General features: G+C 36.6%; 1 pseudogene; it reads left to right on the top strand.

The window, feature by feature from the left end:
* The first annotated feature begins 1,269 nt into the window (after positions 1-1,269).
* Positions 1,270-2,537, top strand: LOC138086102 (histone-binding protein RBBP4 pseudogene; annotated as a pseudogene).
* The last annotated feature ends 8,449 nt before the right edge of the window (positions 2,538-10,986 follow it).

Below are 10,986 nucleotides of genomic sequence, written 5' to 3'. Positions count from 1 at the left end.
TATTTACCACTAGTGCCACCTGGGAAGCCTAAACACACACACACACACACACACACACACACACACACACACACACACACACACACACACAATGGTTGGCCTTAGCAAAACTGCGATATGAAACAGATTTGTGTTTCATTTCTTCTTTCAGTTCCATCTTCCCACCTACAGTATTGTGCCTAAGTAATTGAGTTTTACAAATGAACCTCTTTTTTGGCCATACTACATGGTTTGCAGGATCTCATCTACAATATTCTGCCTAAGTAATGGGGTTTTACAAATAAATTGGATTAGGGATCTTAGTTCCCTGACCAGGGGATGAACCTGGGCCCCCTGAAATGGAAACACAGCATCCTAACCACTGGACCGCCAGGGAATTCCCAGACTTTTCTAATATCTCGTTCATGTATTTGTTGTGATGGATATTGTTACATAAATTCTTCAGCAGTTATGTGTACATTATAAGGTGGGTAAAATATAAATTCTCTAAATTAGCCAAGTTGAGATGTATCCTGTGATATGAAAAGATCTTTAAGGTATTTTGATGAGCAATTACTGTTATCTAAAACTTTTACCAAAGTTAGAAACCTCTCAAAGTTACAAGAGACTTATAGATTCTTCATTTTTGTGGTATCCTCAGAACTTTTTACAATGCATCTTTTAGGTAGTAAGATTCTAGGATTAAACTCCAGTAGCAATTATAGACCCAACTCCACTTGAAGGTTTTTAATCACATTATATGCTTAGGTCATGCACCTAGGGAGGGTCCTCTTATAATAATCCTGCTTAATGTAAAACCAGACTCTTAAGATTCAAGATCTGGCTCTACCGTTTATTATGTATCCTTGGGAAAGGTTTTTGCGCTCTCTCGCGCACGCTCTCTCTCTCTCTCTGTAGATCTCAGTAAAATAGGGGAAAACAGTACTTACTACCAACAGTTTCTGCTAGGCATTTATTGAGATAAAGCATGTAAATTTTCCATTTTATGCATTTTCAATGATTATTAGCCAGAAAGAAAGAGGGCACAACATAGGGATAGAAGTCTCATAAAATTATCAAAATAACCTGAGGAGAAAGAAGGGATGAGTGAAAAGAGCAAAACCCCAAGTTTCTGCATTCTCTTTTTGCATTCTTGACTGATGGAATTCAGGAGAAAAATCTAGTACTGAGAAGGAAAATCTAGTACTGGTTCTATTTATTTAGCATCTCTGATCTAATGGTCTCAAAGATCTTAAAATCACAGGATCCCCACCAGCTTGCCTACCCTCCATGGCTGACAAGGAAGCAGCCTTTGATGACGCAGTAGAAGAATGTGTGATCAATGAAGAATATAAAATATGGAAAAAGAACACTCCTTTTCTTTACAATTTGGTGATGACCCATGCTCTGGAGTGGCCTAGCCTAACTGCACAGTGGCTTCCAGATGTAACCAGACCAGAAGGGAAAGATTTCAGTATTGATCGACTTCTCCTGGGGACACACACACGTCAGATGAACAAAACCACCTTGTGATAGCCAGCATGCAGCTCCCTAACGATGATGTTCAGTTTGATGCTTCACACTACAACAGTGGAAAAGGAGAATTTGGAGGTTTTGGCTCAGTTAGTGGACAAATTGTATTAGAAATCAAGATCAACCTTGAAGGAGAGGTAAACAGGGCATGCTATATGGCCCAGAACCCTTGCATCATTGCAACAAAGACCCCATCCAGTGATGTTCTTGGTTTTGGCTATACAAAACATCCTTCTAAACTAGACCCTTCTGGAGAGTGCAACCCAGACTTGCGTCTCTGTGGACATCAGAAGAAGGCTACAGGCTTTCTTGGAACCCAAATCTCAGTGGGCACCTACTGAGTGCTTCATATGATCACACCATTTGCCTGTGGGACATCAGTGCTGTTCCAAAGAAAGGGAAAGTTGTGGATGTGAAGACCATCTTCACAGGGCACACAGCAGTAGTAGATGTCTCCTGGCATCTGCTCCATGAGTCCTCTTTGGATCAGTTGCTGATGATCAGAAACTCATGATCTGGGATATTCGTTCTAACAATACTTCCAAGCCAAGCCACCCAGTTGATGCTCACACTGCTGAAGTGAACTGCCTTTCTTTCAATCCTTATAGTGAGTTCATTCTTGCCACAGGATCAGCTGACAAGACTGTTGCTCTGTGGGATCTGAGAAATCTGAAACTTAAGTTGCATTCCTTTGACTCACGTAACGATTCCAGGTTCAGTGGTCGCCTCACAATGAGACTATTTTGGCTTCCAGTGGTACTGACCGTAGACTGAATGTCTGGGATTTAAGCAAAATTAGAGAGGGACAATCCCCAGAAGATGCACAAGATGGGCCACCAGAATTGTTGTTTGTTTATGGTGGTCACATTGCCAAGATATCTGCTTTCTCCTGGAATCCCAACGAACCTTGGGTGATTTGTTCTATATCAGAAGATACTATCATGCAAGTGTGGCAAATGGCAGAGAACATTTATAATGATGAAGACCCTGAAGAAAGTGTGGCTCCAGAAAGACAAGGATCTTAGATCATGTCTGCACTTCTTGTGATTTTTGGACTCCCCTGTTCTTTCTCTCTACTCTGAGATTGATTTAACACTGGTTTTGAGACACAGACTTACTTTGGTTATCCCTCTATAATAAATTCTATCAACAATGTTATTAGTCCAAACAGAAGGTGTTTTCTAAATATTAACTGTTGGCTTCTTGATTCAGCAGAGCCACAGACATATATTTAAATTTTCTTTAGGAATTTTCTAGTAAGAGAGGTCTAAGTTCAGTTCAGTTCAGTTCAGTCACTCAGTCGTGTCCGACTCTTTGTGACCCCATGGATCGCAGCACGCCAGGCCTCCCTGTTCATCACCAACTCCCGGATTTCACTCAAACTCACATCCATCGAGTCAGTGATGCCATCCAGCCATCTCATCCTCTGTCGTCCCCTTCTCCTCCTGCCCCCAATCCCTCCCAGCATCAGAGTCTTTTCCAGTGAGTCAGCTCTTTGCATGAAGTGGCCAAAGTACTGGAGTTTCAGCTTCAGCATCATTCCTTCCAAAAAGTAGCCACAAAAAAGAGGGAATATCGTGTGTGGTTATTTTTCTTATGCTATATGCCCAGGTTTTTCAGACTCATTTAAGTAAAGGCTAGAGTGAGTAAGAAATAGAGCCAAGTGAGGTAAGTGTCTGAGCCATGAAGTATAAATACTACAAGACGTTGTTTTTATTCAGGAAATAGAGGAGATTCAAGTCATACAAATTCCTACATGCTGAACTTTCCAGGATGCACATTTTCTTACATAGACCAGTCTCCTCTCAGTTTCTTCAGTTAAGTCAAAACAATGTGTTCCTCCTTCCCCATATATTTTTGCTTGTTGGTGTATTTCTTGAGCTGTTTTAATATTATTTCTTTACTTTCTGTGAAATGGTTTTTTTTTAAAATTTGGGACTACCAAGTTGTAAAGATGTATGTTTTTACTTGATAGTTATACCACACGTAGACTGTCCAGTTAAGTTGAGAAGAGTGAATCAATAGCTTGTATTTGTTTTTAAAATGAAATTAATCCTGGATAAGAGTTACTTTTTTTTCTTTTAAGGAGTTAGTCCTTGACCACTAGTTTGATACCACCTCAATTTTGGGTGACCTGTTTCACAGCAGGCCTGTTACTCTCCATGACTAACTGTGTAAGTGCTTCTAATGGAATAAATTGCTTTTCTACATTAAAAAAAGATCTTAATATCATTTAATTTATACATCTACAACTTGAAGTGGGTTAATATCTACTTTAGGCTTCCAGCCCTGAGCAGAAAAATATGTATACACACATGCATACCAAACTTTCCAATTAGTTAACACTTTAACTTGAGACTTTTTCTTTATCTAAATCTATTGGGAAATTTTTCAATAAACTCAGTAAACCAAAGACAATAAGACGGTAACTGTAATGAAGATATAAAACTGAAGCACAGAATGGTTTGATAATTTACTAGGTATAAGAGGTGGTTTCAAGCAGATCTGGGGTGGGGGGGAATCTCACTTTCTCCCTTTCCAGTTCAACGTTACATCTATTATAACAGAACTGTCACCCTAAGATATTCAATATCCTTTATAATTAAAATTTCATCATAGCCTCCCATGATTGGTTTTCTGCTATACTCTCAAGCTAGACTAGTATTCCTCTGATCCAATTATCATAAGCCCATTTGAAATCTCAACTGTATATGAGACATTTATTGGTTCATAAATCAATGTATACATAGGATATATTAGACAGATAAGCCTCCTAGGATATGTAGATTTAGTGCTCCTTAAGCTAGCAGGAGTTGAAGAATAAAGAGGATTTTCATATTACAAAAAAGTCCTTCTTTCCAAGTGTCAGCAATGATGTGTTAAGAAAGTAGCTGCAACCCTGAAAAAAATCAGACCGTGAGTTTCTTGAGTATACATCCCTGGATGAGAAACTAGCTATAATTCTGAGAACTTGGAAATTTTAGGTTGGGGGTAGGGACAGAAAATTAAATTATCATGGATTATTCCCTATGCTTATTCTCCCCCCAATATATTTTTTTAAATCATGGGAAATTTAATAATGTTACAATACATAGCCAAATTAAATTATCAAATTTAATTCTCATTAAAGAATTTGTATATGTATCAAGGTTACTGAGCTAACATTAAAAAGCAAATGGAATAAACCCTATAGGAAAGCAGGAGCACTTTATAATCCTCCATCAATCCTCATTCATCATTTATCTTAATGGCAGAAAAGTCTGAATATCCAGATAAAAAAAATTCTTTTGTTCCCTGATTTAGATGAGTTTAGTAACCTTAAACGTTAGCATACATAAGAATTTCTCTTTAAAGTGGTACCATAACCCTGTATGCGAGACAGCAAAAGAGACACAGATGTATAGAACAGACTCTTGGATTCTGTGGGAGAGGGTGAGGGTGGGATGATTTGGGAGAATGGTATCGAAACATGTATACTATCATGTAAGAAACGAATCGCCAGTCTAGGTTCAATACAGGATACAGGATACTTGGGGCTGGTGCACTGGGATGACCCAGAGAGATGATATGGGGAGGGTGGTGGGAGGGGGGTTCAGGATTGGGAACTCATGTATACCCATGGCGGATTCATGTCAATGTATGGCAAAACCAATACAGTATTGTAAAGTAAAATAATAATAATAATAATAAATTAAATAAAAGTATCACAAAAAATTAAAAAATTTAAAAAAATAAAGTGGTACCAATACAACTAGGGAAAAAATACTTGGAAAGATTTACGTGATTTGCAAGTTTTCACTAATTAAACATGTTATTCACCACACACATACACTTTGGACCCTAACCCTAGAGTAATATGTGATGGCACTATATTTCCATTTATTTTATCTCTGTGCTATTTTACTATTAAGGCTCAGAATTTGTAAACAAGAAAATTGCCTTATGTTAGTGTGTCAGAATCTTATTTGCAGAAATAATTCAGAGCTGAACAATCTCACTCATTCTTATTAAAAGAAAAATTCTTTTTTCTGATATTGGGAACCTTTTCATTCATTCAACATTTATTGAAAATTTACTTTGTGACAAGAACTAAACACTAAACCTCTGATGCCCTTTCCTGGTATCTCATATACACTTTTAATTTATTTATTATATTAAAATTATATTATAATCAACTAAGGAAAAACATCTGGGGATCACTAGCAAGTAAAAGTATATTTGTTTATACTGCTGTAAAAAGCTTTTATTGTATATGTATACGCATATTCACATACATATACAATACATGTGTGTATACATATACAATGCATACATGTGTGTATATAGTCACTTTTTGAATAAGTAAATATAGTATGTCCATATATTTTAGGTTTTAAAAAGATGTAAATTTTGGTTATATTTCCTGCATGAAATATTTTTATTTTTTCCTTGGTCTATTTATTTTATTTAGGTTCAATAACATTAAAAAATACATGTGGCTTATACAAAACTCAATTCATCCAGAAAAGGCAAAAAAAGTGAAAGTCCTTTCAAATCCCATTCTCCTGTACATCATTAATAGATAATTGTATATTCCTCCAGACTTTTATGTATACATGTACATATTTATGTATACATAAATATGTACATTATATATATTACCCAAGTGTAACCACATTCTACATACTACTGTTTATTTTTACTTAACATTTATGATGTCACCACAGATAACTCTGGGGGGTTTGTTTATTTGTTTTGTTTTTTGGCCCTGTGATGCTACCTGCGAAATCCCAGTTCTCTGAGCCAGATTGAACCCGGGTCCTTGGCAGTGAAAGCACAGAGTCCCAACCACTCAACAGCCAGGGAATTCCCCAGATAACTTTGTTTTACTCCTGGTAATGGCTGTATAATATTCAGCCATTATGAATATTTCATAATTTATTTTTACTATATGATTGAATATTTAGGTATATTTCTGAAAGTATGTGCATGTATGTATGTGCTTATGTCTTTATTTTGAGAGGTGCTTAGTTAGAAGTATGGACATATAAATTTTACTCAGACATGGCAAAATACTGTCCAAAATTTCTGTGCCAATTTACACTCACAATCAATGGTAAAAGTGCCAATTCACCTCTAATTTGTCTTTAAAATTCTTAGTTCATAATACAGTAAAGAAACACAGAATCATGTTCACAGCAATATTTTGTTTTCCTTATAAAAGTTCTCATAATTATTTCATATTACTCCTATAAATTATACCTAAATTCTCATTGAGAAAGTCAGTTTACTTCTTTGAATTTATTTCACTTAAGCTGACTTGTTTCATCATACTGTTTTTACTTATTTATTTTTATCTTTTGGTCGCACTGCATGGCATGTGGAATCTTAGTTCCCCAACCAGAACCTGTGCCTTCTGCACTGGCAGTGTGAAGTCTTAACCACTGGACCACAAGGGAAGTCCCCACATCACAGTGTTTTTATGTCACTTTTACCCTATATCCGGTAGGGTTGAAAGTTGTTCCTTTAAGAATATACATTCCTTAACCGTGTAAATCTTAATTATATTGAATTTGTTAACAGTGCTTTCAGGTCTACTAGATCCTTCTACTTTTCTGTCTGTTCATTCTATTAATTTTTGAGAGCTTGATATTGAAACTCCAACTAAAAATCTTAATTTATCTACTTAAAAAATAATTATAATATATAGTGGAACTGTATGTAACTTTGTTCTGTATTTTCCAAGTCTCTTGTAAATGTGTTAATAATTTGATAATTTAAAAAATAAAGACTATTTAAGGAAAGCAAATACATTTCTTGATATCTAACTCTCTCAAACATTCATTCAACCCTTTATCTGGAGATTAAAAAATTATTAAATTTAATTCTGGATTAATGTGATATTTCAGCAAAATCTTTAAAAAAAAAGGTCTGAAGCTCAATCCAGTATACCTAACTAAGCTCATAATAGGCCTTCTGAACAAATACATATAGTAACTTTCTGAGGGCTCTTGAGAGTAAACAAAAGCAAGGAGATCTGGTGGGGAGCCAAAATTTGGAGAAAGGGTTTAGCGTGGTGTGAGCTTCCTTCTTTTGTTGCTTTGCTCTGAGGACAGGCCATGGTTGTGGCACAACATGAGGAAGCTAAAGCTCTGACAGATAGACCTCATTTTCTCAGGCATGAGGAATAATGAAGAGTCAGTAGCAACCACAGCAATTGGAGGAGAGAAGGATCCTTAAGTGGAGAGAGCCAGATAAAGTGAATTCTTCACACATCTCTGTAGACCCCCGAACCACATATAGAAAACCAAGGCTAGAGCTAAAAGAACGAAACTTAAATTTGAACTATTGCCCATCACAAGCCAAAGAAGTTTTGTATTTTCAGTCTAATCATTTATTCTCTCCTAAAACAAAAACATGAACACCCTTCAGAAAAATGTAACACAGTGCAGAGTCTCCACAACACTTATCCAGGATACAATTCAAAATTACGTAGCATACAAACAACTAGTAAAATGTGATGTATTTTCAAAGGTAAAGACCACCAGGAAACCAAACCTGAGATGATGCAGGAGTTGGAATTACTTTAAGGTAGCTACTCTAACTATATTTAATAACATGAAGAACACCATACCGGTAATGAATGAAAATAAAGAAAATCTGAGCATAGAAAATATTAAAAAAGAACCAAGTGAAAATACTAGCACTAAAATATCATGTCTGAAATAAAAATTCATTGAGTAGGCTTAATAGAAGAGTGGAGATAATAGAAGCAAAAGTCACTGAACCTGAAATTAGAGTAAGAAAATGATCAAATCTGAAGGAGAGAGAGAAAGAATTTAAATCAAATAAGCAGAGCTTCACAGACCTAATAGAATATAGGATATATAGAGAATATAGGACATATATTCCTATATATGAGGATATAAAAATATGACTATTAAGGACAAAAGTTAAACTCTACAATGATAAAACCAGAAAATATTCAAAAGTTTCATATGGAGGTGATAGAGTTCAGAAAGAGAGAAAACAGAGAATATAGCCAAAAAATATTTGGCTCTATTAGGAATTAAGGACAAAAATTTTTCCAGATTTGGTGAAAGACAGAAATTTACAGGTTTAGTAAACTCAGGTAATCCCAAACAGGAAAAATATGAAGAAAACCACAAGCAAGCACATCATAGTCAAATTTCTGAACCAAAGATAAGTAGAAAACCTTGAAATCAGTACACCTCACCCAAAAAAAAAGGTAACAAAAACAATCGTATCATAGAAAGGTAACAATGACTTAAATGACTGTAGACTTCTCATCAGAAAACACAGAGGTTAAGGACTTCCCCGGTGGCACAGTGGGTAAGAATCCACCTGCAGGAGACACAGGTTCAATCCTTGATCTGGGAAGATTCCACATGCTGCAGAACAACTAAGCCCACGTGTCACAACTATTAGCCAGCACTCTAGAGACGGTGCTCTGCAACAAGAGTAGCTACCACAATGCAAAGCCCTTGCACAGCAATGAAGAGTAGCCCCTGCTCTCCACAACTAGAGAAAACCCATGCAAAGCAAAGAAGACCCAGCGCAGCCAAAAATAAATAAAAGGAAACACAGAGGTTAAAAGACGATGGAATAAAATCTTTAAAATGCTGAAAGAAAGAAAAAACTATCAATTCAGAACTCTTTATCAGTCAAAAATGCAATAGAAATAAATACATTTTCCAATAAAAAAACTAAGAGAAATCACTGCAGCAGATACACATTAAACTTTTCCAGGCTGAAGTGAAAAGATACTACGGGGAAATCAGACTCTTTGGAAACAAGGAACTGCACTGAAAATGGTAAATGTCTGGATGAATAAAAATGACTTTTTATCTTCTTAACTTCTCTAAAGCACATAATGACTAAGCAAAAAATATAACTGTATCTTGTGTCTTGGGTCAATATTGTACAAGTTTAATACAAATGAAAACTATAGTGTAAGCAATGGCATGAGAGGAGCTGAACAGTTTTATATGGTTACAGGTTACTATGTTTTATGAAAGTAGAACACAAGTAACTCTAAGTAGACTGATAAAAGTTAAGATACATACTATAATCCTTACAGCAACAACTAAAATATGCAAATAGATTTAACTAAAAATACCTATATCCAAAAATTAAACAGAATTCTAAAGAATATTCAAATAATTAAAAGAGACAAGGAAAACCAGAAGAACAAATTCAGAGTGGAAGATGAAAGACAATATATTGCTGCTAAGTCGCTTCAGTCGTGTCCGACTCTGTGCGACCCCATAGATGGCAGCCCACCAGGCTCCCCCATCCCTGGGATTCTCCAGGCAAGAATACTGGAGTGGGTTGCCATGTCCTTCTCCAATGCATGAAAGTGAAAAGTGAAAGTGAAGTCGCTAAGTCGTGTCCGACTCTCAGCAACCCCATGGACTGCAGCCCACCAGGCTCCTCCATCCATGGGATTTTCCAGGCAAGAGTACTGGAGTGGGGTGCCATTGCCTTCTCCAAGACAATATATTAGAGAACACAAATTCAAACATATCAACAATCACACAAATTAACTTCAGTCAAAAGATAACAGTTACCAAGATGAATAAAAGAACAAGAACAAAACATATTCTTTGTACAAGGGCACATTTTAAATGTAAAGAAACAGAAAGTAAATGGATGAGAAGAGATATGCCATGCACACAGTAAATATGAGATTGGAATGGCCAATTTAATATCAGATAAAATATACTTCAAAAAAGAGTATTCAGTTCAGTTCACTTGCTCAGTCATGTCCGACTCTTTGTGACCCCATGAACTGCAGCACATCAGGCCTCCCTGTCCATCACCAATTCCTGGAGTTCACCCAAACTCATGTCCATTGAGTCGGTGATGCCATCCAGCCATCTCATCCTCTGTAGTCCACTTCTCCTCCTGCCCTCAATCCTTCCCAGCATCAGTGTCTTTTCAAATGAGTCAGCTCTTTGCATCAGGTGGCCAAAGTATCAGAGCTTCAGCTTCAACATCAGTCCTTTCAATGAACACCCAGGACTGATCTCCTTTAGGATGGACTGGTTGGATCTCCTTGCAGTCCAAGGGACTCTCAAGAGTCTTCTCCAACACCACAGTTCAAAAGCATCAATTCTTCTGCACTCAGCCCTCTTTATAGTCCAACTCTCACATCCATACATGACTACTGGAAAAACCATAGCCTTGACTAGACGGACTTTTGTTGACAAAGTAATGTCCCTGCTTTTTAATACGCTGTCTAGGTTGGTCATAACTTTCCTCCCAAGGAGTAAGTGTCTTTTAATTTCATGGCTGCAATCACCATCTACAGTGATTTTGGAGCCCCCCAAAATAAAGTCAGCCACTGTTTCCACTGTTTCCCCATCTATTTGCCACAAAGTAATGGGACCGGATGCCATGATCTTAGTTTTCTGAATGTTGAGCTTTAAGCCAACTTTTTCACTCTCGTCTTTCATGTTCATCAAGAGGCTT

This window comes from Capricornis sumatraensis, chromosome 9 (genome assembly GCF_032405125.1).
Source record: "Capricornis sumatraensis isolate serow.1 chromosome 9, serow.2, whole genome shotgun sequence".
NCBI lineage: Eukaryota > Metazoa > Chordata > Mammalia > Artiodactyla > Bovidae > Capricornis > Capricornis sumatraensis.
The sequence above is the reverse complement of the archived record's forward strand: the minus strand, read 5'-3'. Positions and strand labels throughout refer to the sequence as shown.